General features: G+C 39.0%; 1 protein-coding gene and 1 long non-coding RNA gene across 12 annotated transcripts in view; one reads left to right on the forward strand and one right to left on the reverse strand.

The window, feature by feature from the left end:
• Positions 1 to 11,966, forward strand: part of LOC135366373 (uncharacterized) — an 82,809-nt gene that overhangs the window by 25,394 nt on the left and 45,449 nt on the right. The gene's annotated exons all lie outside the window — the stretch shown is intronic.
• Positions 8,482 to 11,291, reverse strand: LOC135366374 (uncharacterized). Its single transcript, XR_010414142.1, has 3 exons — positions 11,227 to 11,291; positions 10,124 to 10,277; positions 8,482 to 8,509 (listed from the first exon to the last, which is right to left on the reverse strand). It is a non-coding gene; the product is annotated as an uncharacterized LOC135366374 (long non-coding RNA).

Genomic DNA, 11,966 nt, shown 5'->3' on the forward strand with positions numbered 1-11,966 from the left:
TCAATAAGAGACTGTGCAAGTTCGTCGCAACAAAGTGCAAGTTGTTGAAGCAATACAAACACGGCGACAACATATCACCTGCGTTAATCAACGCTGGATTTAAGCGCCCAATAATCAGAATAAATTACTTGATGTCTTCGGAATTCATCAATCAAGACAACAAACGAAAACTTCGGAGTTTTGGAATAGAACTGTAATTTATCGAAATAAACAAGTGTACAATTGAAATAATAATTGTATTCTTTGTCATCATTGTAATGTATTCTACACAGCGCAACGAAAACAGCTTATGACTAGATTGAAGATTGCTAAGGTGACACTACATACAAGGATCTTCGCACGGAATCAGCGCTGGCAATCAAAGAGATTTTTACACGACCGCACTCTATACAACACCGACACCCGAAGGAAAGAATTGTAGAAGAATCGATAATAGAAATTTAGAGGCATGTTACATCAATCTTTGTTTACAAAGAGGATCACTAATATTTTGCGAAAGCTTATTTTATGAATTAAATTGCACAGCGTATATATTTTCTCAAACAATTGGACAGATGACAATACTATATTGAAAGGAATCTATTATCAAATGACGCGATGCAAGTGATGGACATGCATGATGCGCTAGCGGAGTCTACAATTCTAATCATCATAACATGCGGCACACAATTCCAATAAGATTTGGGGAGAATGAAATCACGCAAAAGTCATCAGAAATGTTTAACCAATATACAATGAAGATGAGCACTATCCAAAAGATACATAATTATAATAAGTAAATATTCCTTTTGCAAACTTAACCAAAGCAGCACACATAAACGGAGCTCCAATTCACAGAATGTACCCGAGGTTTTTCATTAGCCATACTGAAAAACTATGAGTCTGTTCATTATGTCACCGCATATGAGGCACTACAAATGGGAAGGGCATGCTATAATTTTAGAAGATTTTATCTGATAATGAAGCAAAACGCAAACTCCAACACCAAAGGTCCTTGTTTAAATTTTCAAAGTCAAAACTGTATACACTTTCTTACAATTTTTCAATACATAGATTAAAAATTTCACAGCTTTAACTGGCTCACTTAGATACGCGAAGGTTTTAAGAACTCTTTCACGATGACAAAGATTTTAATCGAGTGTATTGATATTTTCTATATACTCTATAACATAATGGGAATTCTCCATGACGCGAATAGTAAAAGTTACGAATATTTTTCGAACGAAATTTACTTAAAACTCGAAGAAATGGTCATCCGCGTCGTCGAACCCGTTTCCGGAAGAAAGCAACACGCTCGCGTGCGGTACCGCGCAGAATCGCGTGCGGTTTCGGGTACGGCATTGGGGAAATGCGCCCGGGCGTGTTGCCGAAACGCATTGATTTCATTCTCCCCAAATCTTATTGGAATTGTGTGCCGCATGTTATGATGATTAGAATTGTAGACTCCGCTAGCGCATCATGCATGTTCATCACTTGCATCGCGTCATTTGATAATAGATTCCTTTCAATATAGTATTGTCATCTGTCCAATTGTTTGAGAAAATATATACGCTGTGCAATTTAATTCATAAAATAAGCTTTCGCAAAATATTGGTGATCCTCTTTGTAAACAAAGATTGATGTAACATGCCTCTAAATTTCTATTATCGATTCTTCTACAATTCTTTCCTTCGGGTGTCGGTGTTGTATAGAGTGTGGTCGTGTAAAAATCTCTTTGATTGCCAGCGCTGATTCCGTGCGAACATCCTTGTATGTAGTGTCTCCTTAGCAATCTTCAATCTAGTCATAAGCTGTCTTCGTTGCGCTGTGTAAAATACATTACAATGATGACAAAGAATACAATTATTATTTCAATTATACACTTGTTTATTTCGATAAATTACAGTTCTATTCCAAAACTCCGAAGTTTTCGTTTGCTGTCTTGATTGATGAATTCCGAAGACATCAAGTAATTTATTCTGATTATTGGGCGCTTAAATCCAGCGTTGATTAACGCAGGTGATATGTTGTCGCCGTGCTTGTATTGCTTCAACAACTTGCACTTTGTTGCGACGAACTTGCACAGTCTCTTATTGATGCTTCCTTTCTTTGTATGAAGATTCTTGAATGGTGTACAAGAGAGTATTAGATGAAAATCGTCCGGTGGCCCACCGCAATTGATATGTTTGTTGAGTTTCAATAAGTGATGATACATCAGACCTTGCACAACAATATTGAACTTCTGTTCATTCGACATCCTTGACTGGTAGAATAAAATAAATGTGTAGAGGTTCTAGGGTGGAATATACCACGTGATAATATTTTTATGTACTTTCCATTTCAACCGTTAGGTGTAATTTCAACAAATCCGTAATGAATCGTGCGATATAGACTGCTTGTATATGATAATTTGATCTGATTGCTTTCTTGATTAATGCAATGCCCATTGCAATGATTACAATTACGTTTGGTCTAGTGTATTTCAATTCTTCGTTAGCAAACCTCAAAAACTTCACCATCAGCCCAAGTGGTCCTTCCGACGATGACGTGCAAATTTTTATAATTATTGTAGATTCGACATACAAGTTCTCGCATCTTGAATTCCATAATTTGTGCCATATCTCCGAATACGACCATGTCTAGGACGTATTGAAATGCAGCGATAAATGAATCGTTTCGCGGCTCCTCCTTTTCGAAGCAGCTTTTTATCAGGTCCTCCCATGACGTATGGTAACGAGTACAAAATCCGTCCATCTCTTCAGTATATAGCAATTGTCTGTTCTGTTTTGTAGTGTGCCTCGACATTTAATCGATGCTAATTTTATTTATTATGTTATCAGGTTTATAATGTTCCACCTGACGATAGAATTATGAAAGTCAGTTTACAAAAAAAGATGTGATGTGTAATGAAAAAATGTGTGCTTTCAATGATTCTACGTACAAGACAGCGCTAGAGTCTCCTTCCCTAACTTGACTTGCGGGAGTCGGTTTATGGTACCAAGACCATTGTTTGGATTCCCCTACCCTGCGGGCGTAACCTTAACGAAAGTGTGCGGGAACTCAGCTTCCCTCTCTCACTTCGTTTCCACTAGTTGGGGGCGCGAATGAAAAAGACATGTTTCCGTGATGTATATTTGCGCTGCATGGTTACAAAAAATGTTTGCCTAAATTATTACTGCTTTCGACTTTGTTTCAGATGATCACTCGATTGATATTAATAAAAATATTCTACTAGTTGGGAATGTTGTGCGCGTTGATTTTCGTTGTAGCAAACACAATAATTTACATTTCACATGAGTTGATTGTGGCTTCTGCGTGTAGAAATTACTGTTGCAAATTTATCATTAAAAATATGTAATTAAATTTGTTTCTCGTTTTCGAATGAGTATTCTTTCTATCATTGAATAAATTTGACTTTCTCTTTTTGCTTCAGATGATCACTCGATTGATATTTTGTGAGTTGAGAATAGTGTATGCATAATAGTTGTGTCAGATATGAAATACATTAAAATGCATCGTTTCTCGTTTGGTATTGTTTGCGCGATAATATTTTCTCGTTTGCTTAGATAAGTTTCTCTAAAATCAGTTTGCACTGACATAAACGTCTATTCTTAGATTTTTTGCGTGCTATTGTTTTTTGATATAATTCTTATTGTATTCTTGAGAGTCGAATAATTCCAATGTTATATTTGCAATCAATAAAAAATTTCGCTTCTGTACACTGGTCCTAAGAATATTTCCTTTCGGAGGAAAGAATGTGAAAAAGACAGAGGGTTTCCCCACTTCATAGATTGACAACAGATTCTTTGCTTTGGGCTGTATAGATGGAGAGAGTGACCCCACCGGGCTGTATAGAGGACTTGGCTCCAGTGTGGTTGTACTATGGAAAGCTTAGCTGTGGGTGCGTGTTTGGATACCTCTGCCATGTTTATAGTGCCTGAGCAGTGTGAAAATTCTATATTGTTAGCTCGCAAGGTTGATTTTATGATAGTTCAAAAGATATATTATTTCAAATTGTAATGTTTGAAAGTTTGTTTCGCTATTATTTTCCGGTGTGTTGTTTACATGTTGGCAGATGCATCGTTCAACGCGTTTCTCTGCTATTCATCCGTGCATGTTTATCGTTTTGATTGATTCTTTTTCAATTATTTTCCTGCATGTGTCTGTTGTTTACCGTTGGTAGATGCACCATTTAGAGTGTTTCTCTGCTATTCATCCGTGCATGTTTCTTGTTTTGTTAGATTGTTCTTCAACTATTTATCCTTTTGGCTCTCTTTAGTTGTTGATCTTGTTTCAGTAATATTTTCCTGTCTGTTGTTTACACGTTGGCAGATGCGCCGTTTAGATTGTTTCTCTGCTATTCAGCGTTAGCTCTGTGCTGTATTAAATTATTCATCATGTGGCGTTCAAAGTGTTTCTCTGCTATTCGTCCGTGCATGTTTATCGTTTTGATAGATTCTTTTTTCATTTATTTGCGCTGCATCTGTCTGTTGTTTATGTGACAGGTTTTGGTTCTCTATTAGCTGTTGATCGTGTTTCTCATTATTTCCGTATGTCTATGCTGTTTACTTAATAAGAAAATGATTAATTGTGTAATGTTGGAATAATCTTCCCTATTGCGCTCGAAAATGTTCATAACTGTCAGGTGTACGCCTCCCGTCTTCAACAAATCAGGGCAGATATTATTAGAGCTGATTGTTGGCTAGGAGCGTGCTATGTGATGAAGTTAATTTTTTAACATATTTTCTGTGTCGGATTCATAAAACAAAGTAAAGCTTGTAGTGTATTGGGAAGTCACGCGGATGATTTTATGACAGTTAAAGTGATAGATTATTCTCCTCTGTTGTTTTGATTAACCAATGTATTGTTATAGATTTTATTTCCTCTTGTGTTCGTGTCATGGTCTTCCAGGTTCTCTGCTGTTCACATACATCTATCGGCACTTGTAATTAAAGCTCCACTATGGTGGTCACGTATAATAATGTTAGACTTTTTATAATAAAACTTTTAATGTAGATTGTAATCATATTGATTAAAAATATATTCTTTGATTAAATGTGGTGACCGTTTCTCGTTTTGATATGGCATTGTGTAGCTATTACTTCCCTACATTTGGAGGATTGGTTCTATTCGCCTCTCCAGCTGGCTGCTCGCCACCTAGCGGACCCCAGCAGAAGAAGCACTCAATGAATGATAGTAACAGCAGACGACAGGTATATTTCGCGCTGAGCCGAAACTGCCGCAACTTCCCTTCGTGTGCGATGAAGTGTCCCGGATTACAGAACTCAAACAGCAACAGAACTGCTCAATTTCGCGGTGCAAAACTACCTGTGGAGAAGAATATTCAATGTCGGCAAGAGGAAGAGGAAAAATATAATATCAAAGGAGCGGCGTGAACGAAAACAATGAAGACAGCAGGAAACCACGCGCGAGTTATGTTATTTGGACAATTTTTTAAGCGTGTCTCGTGAAAGAAGGCATGAAGCAGGGCGATTTGTTCATCGGCAATCATTCTCTTCTGCGCCATCCTGAGGACGACGCGAGCGCCTCTATAGGTAGTTGGAGAGGCGAATATTAATGCTATGTGTTCATCGTGTTGATTCGAATTATTTCCTTATGTCTGCGCTATTCACTTCATAAGAAACTGATTAATTGTATAATGTTGGAATAATCTTCCCTATATGCTCGAAATTACTTACATCTATCAGGTTCTCGCGTCTCAGAATTTTTATAATAAAACTTGTAATTTTGATTGTAATCGTATTGATTAAGAATATCTTCTTTGATTAAATGTGGTGACTGTTTCTCGTTTTGATATTGTATTGTGTAGCTATTATTTCCCTACATGTTGGAGGATTGGTTCTGTATTAATGCTATGTGTTGATCGTGTTGATTCTAATTATTTGCTTATGTCTGCGCTATTCACTTCATAAGAAACTGATTATTGGTGTCATGTTGGAATATTAAACTAGTAAGCAACGTGATGAATGTTGATTTTATGTTTTCTTTCAGAATCAGATGGCTAGGTATAGTGAATAAAATATGTATATTGTTTCTTCTGTCTCAGGTCGTGAAGGTTTTCGGCTCGGTTTTTCTCTTTCACCTGATTGGCATCACAATTGGCATTACAATTCCCAGCACTAATGGCTTTAATAAATATATTTTAACTTGTACTTTTTGTGTATGACTCCTCTTTGCATGTCTATACATGCATGTAAACCGCCTACTGCGCACCTATTGTATCGGGTAAAAATACGAATGAAGTCGCCCCAGGCGGAAAAATGATGAAAGAAGTCTGCCGAGGCTGAAAAAATGTGAGACTTTTTATAACAAAACTTGTAATTTTGATTGTAATCATAGGATTAAAAATATCTTCTTTGATTAAATGTGCTATCCCTTCTGCTTAATTGAAAACGCGTGATTACCACTAATAAAAAATATTGTGTATGATGTGTGATACCCCTTCAATGCAATTGCATCATACCTGTAATAAGTATAATCTTTGTTACATGTATTGTGTTTCTTCTGCTTCAGGTTTTTCGGCTGGGTTTTTCTCCTTCACACAGAGTCATATCATAATTCCTGACACTAATGACTTTAATAAATATGTTTTCACTTGTACTTTTGTGTATGGCTATCCTTTGCATGTAAACTGCCTACTGCACACCTGTTGTAGCGGGGAAAAAATTGCGATTGAATTCGACACAGATTGAGAAATGATGAAAGAAGTCGGCCCAGGCTGAAAAATGTGAGCGGGTAAGCGCGCTCGCAACCCTCCGGCCACGCTCCGCCCACCGGTAAGAGCCTCCACCCGAGCGCCGCCTGTCGCGCACGGGAAAAATACGCGCAGGGCTCAGGGGCAGGGATCCTGTAGTTTGGACACCCTGTATCCTGGACAAGGCCTATTACTACTTTCGCAACGCCTAGAAAAGTGTCAAGAGCCAAAATCAAAAATCGGTAACGAAGCTCAAATGCAGCATTGGACAAGCTATCGTACAAAACAAACTGGGTGAAAATCCGTCGAATATTAACCGAGATTGAGGACGAAACGTGTTGCATCGAAAATACATGGGGCCTTTGGAGCTGGTATCACCTCTTAATGATGATGATTGGAGAGTTGGAGGAGTGACTACAGTTGGAAAATAAAGTGTGTTTTGTGTTGTCTTTTAAGTGTCTCCCTGCAATGGGGTTTTTATCATTTTCAATGATTGGAGAGTTTCAATGCCACAGGTGATGTTCTACCCTTTGCTGGTGGTAATGTGGTGAAATTGAATAATGAATCATCTCAGAGTGAGGACTGACGTACTACGCTGTCCAAGGAATTTAGAAGTGCCTTTAGCACAGAACGTTTGGGGCTCGATTCGGCCCCTAACCAAGCAGTTCTGACATGCGAAACTGCAAGAGTCGAGCAGGTTTGCATGCAGCAGCAGCAGCCAAAACATTCTACATACTATTCAAACAAGACATACTATCCAAAATTGATTACTATGTCATGTTTTTCTATTTTTTATGCCATGAAGTCTTCGTATGCTCACATATTTATCTGTTCTGTTGCATTAAAAGGAGACTTATGACTGCTGAAGCGAATAAATTACAAACTTTATTTTGTTGTCTTTCCTGTTTGATAGTTCTGGAACTACTTTGCTGCACTGAAAAAAAATTCCATGGAAAAAAACGTGCAAATGCATGGCAGTTGTATCAATTGTGAACACCGTGGAAAAGACGGGAAAGTGCTTTCGAGATACACGACACAAACTCGTGAAATTCACATGTCGCTATATTCCTACATTACATGTTCACCCCATCTAAAATATGAGACCGTGTTCTTGTTGTTTAATGACTAACCATTATTATGATGGGATACTGTATTATAGAAACATGCACCAGCCTGTAAAAATTACTATCATTTTATGGAATCGTGTTCGACCTGTATCATTATCAGACACCCACACCACATCTTTTGTGTTGACAAAACAATATATTCACTGAAGTGTACAGTGCGGCAGCTTTCTGCAGAACGGCAGCTTGCAACGGCTCTTGAAATCAGCACAAAAACATGAAATTAGGAACATTGAGAGTAAGGCATGAGAGATAAGACATATCTATGTATAAACTGAAGTGCTCAACACACAGTTTGAATCCGTGCACTTGAAAAAACACAATGCACGTACGTTGACAAAATATACGTGAAACAGCACAAGTATGTCTGTTGTGCCTAACTCTGTAGTAGTCAGCTTATCCTAAATACCACATGTGGAAGAAGATGCAAGGAACAATATTAAGACTTACAAATACGGACTCAAAATCACAATGATAAAAGGTTAAGAGTATATGAAATTTTGGGAAATGTGGACCGAATAGAAATAGTCTGTACCAAATTGCAGACCAAGAAAGGGCTAAAGGGATACCTACCTTTCAACTTTACCCAAGTTTGCGGAGGAGCGATAGAACACGAACAGGCATGCCACTTAATCTTGTTTACTGTTGGGGGCGCCTTGTTCCTGTTTCAGGGCTGATGTGTCCAAAATAGCTGTGAAACGAAAAGGATGGCATTTTTTAACAATCCTAATTTTTCATTTTGTACCATGTTAGGTGCTAGACTGCCTTCCCAGCTTTATGGGCAGGTCGGTCACGTGTTCATGAATTGGATAAGGCTGCTAATTTTCTTCTGCCACCGGAACTGGCACAATAAAATTTGCAAACCTAGCTGTCCATAAGTGAATGTATGATAACCCAGTTGCCCAATAATAATGCCACATTGCCTAGAGCAGTAGCAGGTTTTTCAGTATCTGTGAAACCAAAGAATATAAAGAGAGAAAAAAGAAACATTTGAAACACATGGCTGTAAAGCTTATTGTCACCGCAGCATACTTTGTGCACCATCATATACAAGCATATATTTTGACAGCATACTTTTTTCAGTTGCACAAACAGAAATACGTTTTACATAAAGAAGAAATGACAACTGCTTGTACTCGCACCAGCAGCAGCTGTAGGCCCAGCTCTGCGCTAAAGAAATATTGTATATCTCTCTCAGTATTACAAACAATTCAACAGTCATAGTCATCAGACGCAAGAAAATATGCAACATTAAACAGAAACTAAATATATAAAAACATAAACATGAAAAATCGTTTTGCACTCGTTACTTCTTACAAAAATTGTTTTCTCCACTTTGCTATATGACTGACAGACAGGAAACAGAGAGAATGAAGAAAATCGCCTGTGATTGCCTAGTTGCTGCCTTTAGAACTGCTTGTCTGAACTAAAGATCATACTCCCTGCACTGACACAACCTTCAGATATCAATCATACTACATTGATCTTTGATATTTTCTTTTCATGTGTGTCACCAAGAAATACTGTAGAAGTGGTTTTTTTCGCTCGGAATTATTTTTCGCGTTTTTCGCGCACATTCCAAAATCGCGAATTTAAGTTCCCGCGAAACTCTGGCCATATCAGGGCGAAAATCGTTCGGCGATCGACGCTATACCGCGACTACCTGACCCTTTCTACTCCATGTAGCGTAGGCAGTTTAAGCAAGCACAGAAGAATGTTTTATCCCATCAGGCAAGACGAAAAGAAATGAAAATTCATCATGCTTTTGTTACTCCTATAAACGCTTTGCACTATACATGCAATATACCACTATACCACGAAGCCAGAACATGTCTTTCCCCTCATTCTCAAAACCAGCTTGAATAATAGTACCACATCTCAACCGAACTGGTCAGTGCCCCGAGTGATAATTAATAAGAACTGCTAAAATAAACTGGCTAACTTGCACACGGCCAGTACTATGGCCTCCTACAGGGTCCCTAAAGGCATTTGACAGGGCCTTTCCTCCCATCTCTGTGAGGAAAAGAAAGGAATAGACCTAGAATGCCGCAATCCACGTGAACAACGGATGTTTTAGTACGTGCCGAAATATGCCAGTCTTGACGGCGGCACGATATGCAAGAGCAAAGCACTCCCGGAAACCTGTGTCGCGAATTTAAGTTCTCGCGAATCAATCCTCAAAGCAGCTCTGCTCGAAAACGCGAAAATATTTTCCACGCGGAAAAAAAAAACACTTCTACAGTATGTCAATGATCATATTATCACAAAAGAACTCTCACAATCAAGATGGTGCGTGGGAACTTACAGTGTGAAACGAGGTGCAGACCTCATAGTCTTCATTAAAATATGAGTAGACCGGCTTCAACACACAGATATGTTGTCCTGGGCAGCCATTTTCATCGCTGGAGCACTATATGGGCTGCAGCAACTTTCTTGTTTGTGGCTTCCATTCCAGTCTCCTTGGGTGCGTGACACAAATATATATAATATAATAGATATAATAATATATAGATGAATGTATTTGGAATTGCCTGTGATAATCATATTTGAGACAGTTTTCATATCAGGCGATGTTGTCGAACGCTTGTGGTGCTAACAACGAAGGTACCCTAGCGTCTACGGGACAAGGGAAGTTACGTCTCGCCAACACTTGTTACTGTGTTACAACTTTGTTACTGTGTTTTAATATGGGGTACGACATCAGAAACAAACATAAGAAAAATTGTAATGATACAAAAACGAGTGTTGCGGATTATTATGGGGCTTAAGTTCAGAGATCACGTGGAATGCTTTTTTAATAAGCTGGAAATTTTGCGAGCTGGCGATGTTTATGAATACCGTTTGTTGCAATTTTATTTTAAATTGATAAAGACATGTAGCCCTTTTCTGAGTGTATGTTTTCTAGAAGAAATAGTTAGCACGTATCCGTTGAGAAATCCGTCTCCTTGGATGGTACCGTTATCTCGAACAGGTTACGGCTGTCAGTTAATTAGCCATAGACTAGCAAGGTTATTGAACGACTTAGCATCCAGAAAAATTGACGTTAATAATTGAAAGATTCGGAGCATCAAGAATATATTTTTAAATTGAGTACCAGTTACCGTGTTGCATTTCAATTTCTGCTGTAAAATATGTGTTCATGCGATTATTCATGTTTATGATGTTGTGAGCTTTTTGTCATTGCCGTGTGAAAAGATGGGGAGCTTGGGCCCCGTCAAGCCTCGCGGCTTTTTTGCCCTTGTTTCCCGCACCACTGTGCTGAATAAAGTATTATTATTATTATAACACTTTTACCAACATTTCTCCTACTGTTTTATCCTGTGAAAATGATGTGTGGGATGGGAAGGGATGAGGTGATGATGGAGATGATGATGGGACGAAGAGGCTGGGCGGACAAGGCTGGCTTACATGATGGAGTACGTTTATTATGAACAGGTACAACCGTCGGCAGTGGTGCCGGGTGACCAACTAACTGGCGGCTAGCAGAGGGAGAGGGTTGAGTCAGACTCTCGAGCGCCACCAGATCATGCTGCTTGCTGTAAGAACAAGAGGAAGCACTGACTAGCAGTACGCACACTAGAGGGAGGCACCGTGACTCCTCACATCCCACTCGGCTGTGAGGGACCAAGTCCTCTTGGTAAAGTCATTGTTAAAGGCAAACAATGTTACAGTTGGCTTCGTTATGGCATAAATAGTAAAGAAATATCACAAGAGTTCATAATCAGTTAGGTGCAAAGGCATTCTGTGCACACGAGTGGGGCGACGTGCCGGAACTGGCTGAGGATCGTCCTGCACTTGATGACTTTGGATTTGACTAAGGCTTGAAGGGGTGCAGCAACCTTAGAAATGCCAGGTATGAACCTGCGATAAAAATTTGCTGTCTGAATCCAGGAAAGGACTTCTTTCCGGTTCCGTGGAGGCGGAATTCGTAGCATTGCTTGTACTCGGCCAGGATCCGGTTTTCCGTCACTGGAGATAACGAATCCCAAAACTGTGATGCTGGGCAGGGCGAAGTATCACTTGTGTAGTGATACTTTCACTCGGTTGGTGCGAAGAAGAGAAAGGGCTTCGTTGAGCAAGCTCTTAAACGCATTGAAGGTGTCTGCATAAACGAGAATATCATCCAAGTACGCGCGGATCCCATATTT

Source organism: Ornithodoros turicata, chromosome 8 (assembly GCF_037126465.1).
Source record: "Ornithodoros turicata isolate Travis chromosome 8, ASM3712646v1, whole genome shotgun sequence".
Classification (NCBI taxonomy): domain Eukaryota; kingdom Metazoa; phylum Arthropoda; class Arachnida; order Ixodida; family Argasidae; genus Ornithodoros; species Ornithodoros turicata.